The sequence below is a fragment of the Alligator sinensis genome, unplaced genomic scaffold (genome assembly GCF_000455745.1).
Source record: "Alligator sinensis unplaced genomic scaffold, ASM45574v1 scaffold451_1, whole genome shotgun sequence".
Classification (NCBI taxonomy): domain Eukaryota; kingdom Metazoa; phylum Chordata; order Crocodylia; family Alligatoridae; genus Alligator; species Alligator sinensis.
Genome location: NW_005842097.1, coordinates 49,989 through 53,316, shown reverse-complemented (window position 1 = coordinate 53,316; position 3,328 = coordinate 49,989). Strand labels below are relative to the sequence as shown.

Here is a 3,328-nt window from a genome sequence, read left to right as displayed (position 1 = left end):
CTGACTACGTCTTGTATGCAGACCAGCCCAGCCGCTGGCTTCTTTACTTTTCATTCCATCCAGGAAGAGCACACACCAACTGCTGAAACTTCCTTAGCCTGACGAAGGGTTTTTGAACCTGAAAGCTTGCTTAATAATTGTTTTCCATAATAAAAGATATCAGATTCACCCAAAGAACCTTGTCTGCCAGTTTAGAAATTATAAAATTTATGGAAAATATGGTTAATCTACCATCTCTTGCCATCATATTTAACAGGCATCCATTAAAAATTACTTTTAAAGAAATTTATTTAAAAAATGAAAGGAAAATGTATGATTCAAGGTCTTCGACCAGAGAAAGTGTCAGAAAATAGGATCTACACAGTATACCTGATTTCCAAATGAAACAAAGATGTTTACTGTTTCCATTTTCTGATATACAATGGGTTTCAGGAATAACATTACCACTTGGCTTTTAGTGCCTTTCATTCATTGTTCTCAAAGAATCTTTATTCCTTTTCTTCAGGTGAGGAAACAGATGCAGAGGTGAAGTGACTTTTGACCAAAGTGACCAGTGGCAGAGCTGGGAATTAAACCCTGGTCTCCTAAGTTCCAATCCAGTGTCCCAGGCACTAGATCAGGAGCAGGCAATTATTTCGGGCGGAGGGTTGCTTACTGAGTTTTGGCAAGCCATCGAGGGATGCATGACAGGCAGCCAGGGGCAGATAAATATTAATTTTCTAAATTTTTAGGGGCCCTGCGGGCTGCATCTGGCCCTCAGGCTACATTTTGCCCACCCCTGCACTAAACAATACTGCTCCTAGGTAAGTGATGGTTTGCATGTGCAAGCAGAGATGGCTATCGAATGCAGGAGTACAAATCCCCAACTTATGTACTGGCATAGCTAGCTAAGGAGTTATAGTAGTGTGGTGAATTTGGTAGTCAATAGGTACAAATGTGCTCTCCCGGCTACTGAAAACAGAGGTGTAGCAACATGGCCGGGCACCTGGCACACAGGGCAGCTTCTGGTTACTGTCAGGTTGTGGGATTGTGATTGCGTGGCTGACTGCAACTATTTTTTCTGCCCCTTCTTAAGTTGGTGCTTATAGCGGCAGTCCTGTCCAGCCTGCCTAGTTACACCACTGACTGAAAATAGCAAAAGTTAAGAAATAATTTTAAAAATTCAGGGAAAAAAAATCTCTAGATTGTAGTAAGAGTCGTATTTTCAGACTGTGGACTTAAGGGAGGCGGCACCAGCCTTCCAGAGACTAAGCACTCCTGTTCTCTAATGTAGCTGTGGGTGACTAGATAAATCATTCATCTTCCTAATCATCATCATCAAGTCCACTGATTAGGTTCTGGAACCTGCACTTACAGTGAGTAATATCTATTTGTGTGAGTAGTTCCACCAGAATCACCAAAACAACCTAAAAATGTGCTATTCAATGTGAACAGCAGATTCAGGTCTTCTGTGTAGAAGCATCCTGATCTGTTAAACCAGGATAACAGCTCTAATCTCCCTCCACAGTGTTGTCTTATTTTACTAGGAACCAGGAAGGCACACTTAATTAGCATATGATTAGCATATGAACACCAAACATATGAACAAAATATATCAAAACAACACGAAGGAAATGTATTTATTTCATGGAAAAAATATGGAACATCTACTAAAAAATAAACAAATGTCATTGTGGAAAGAGAATCTGACAAAATACATTTACTTTAGAATATTAAATTCATACTGTAACCAGGCAATAATTAAATGTCATATCTCATTATTCTGTCAATAACATAATGCTAAATTAATTTAATGCTTATTAAAAGCATATCTTTACTTCCAAGATTCTCTGTTAGTTATATTGATTAAGCTGTTCAAACCTTTTCCGCCATGTCATTACTACCAGCTGTGGAGCACGGGAGTTACAGGCACAGCCTCTGAATTAGAACTTCCTAGACCAGGTTCTCAAACTGTGGTCCACAGACTGCCACTAGTCTGCGAGCTCCATTTAGGTGGTCCACAGAAAGGTTGCGGAACAATTGAGAATATCTGTACTTGTAAGGTAAGACTACTGATATTAAAATACGAGTAGCGTGCTTTGATTTGTAGAACAAAAAAAAGTTTATTAGGTGGTCCGCTGAGACCCTCAGCAATTTTCAAGTGGTTCGAGAAAAAAAAAAGCTTGAGAACCCCTGTCCTAGACCTTACACGCTGGAGGCTTCCTTCCTTTTTTCATGTCCTGGTGACAAGGCATTTAGAAGAACTCACAGATTCGTTGGAATCAGACAGGACTGTGCTCTGAGTGCTTCTCCTATGGCCTTGAACTCATGACCTGAGCAGCTGCACCACCCCAGCCCCCATACTGGAGTCTGCAAGTGAAAGATGCAGAGAGGTGTGGGGTGGGGACCCTGGTCATATCCAGTTCACTCTGCTTTTAGGGATCCACTCCGATGTGCAGTCACATAGGAGACTGGGCAAGGTGAGCCCAGGGTCTGACTCAATAGACGGAAGTTCTGATGTCCTTATCATTTTAATTTCATACGTAGCGGTGGTTGGGTTGGTTGTGGTCTATAATTTTTTAATCCTTTTGTGCATTATCTATTTCTTTAGCTCCATTGGAAACTGTGCATACAAACACATACACGTGTGTGTACATATAACACACCCACACATACACCAATGTGTGTAGTCGTATACACACATATATACACATAAGCCCACACATACATACATACATATATACACACATATACATGCATACACATATATACACCCCCCATACACACATATATACACACACGTGTATGTGTTCACACATGGGTGTGTGTAATATATGTGTGTATATATATATATACACACACACACACACACCCTATACACACATATGTACAAACATACTCACACCTATATGTGCGTGCACACACGTGTGTACATATGCACCCCAGACTTCCTTGGCTCCCTCTCCTCAAGGACGGTGAGGTGACTTGTGCACATGCCCTGCAGTTTGTCAGGAGAAAGCCAGGGTCGGGTATCCCCCACAAGAATTGTTGTCGCCTGAGCAGAGGCTGGGGGAACGATCCCGCCATGAATGACTCCTGACGCCCGGTCCGCCACGTGCCAGGTGGGGCACTGCCCCTGCCTGACTGACACGTGAGTCCCGACCCCCCACCCCCGGGACAGTTCCAAACGCGCCCATTGGCGGCGCCCTGGGGCCCCTCCGCCCATTGGCCACTCCCCTCGCACTTGGCCTCGCGGGCCGCTTTCCATCCTCTCGTTCCAACCAATGAGCGCATGGCAGCCGGGGCCCGCGCCGATTGGCCGAGGCCACTGCCAGTCAAACAGAGGGCT

General features: G+C 43.7%; 1 protein-coding gene across 1 annotated transcript in view; it reads right to left on the bottom strand.

Moving 5' to 3' along the window:
* The window catches only part of NR2C2 (nuclear receptor subfamily 2 group C member 2), a 72,800-nt gene extending 69,856 nt beyond the window's left edge, over positions 1-2,944 (bottom strand). The window contains exon 1 of the mRNA XM_025204788.1: positions 2,905-2,944. The gene's annotated coding sequence lies outside the window, so the exon portion shown is untranslated. The remainder of the gene's footprint in view (positions 1-2,904) is intronic.
* Between the last annotated feature and the right edge of the window lie 384 nt (positions 2,945-3,328).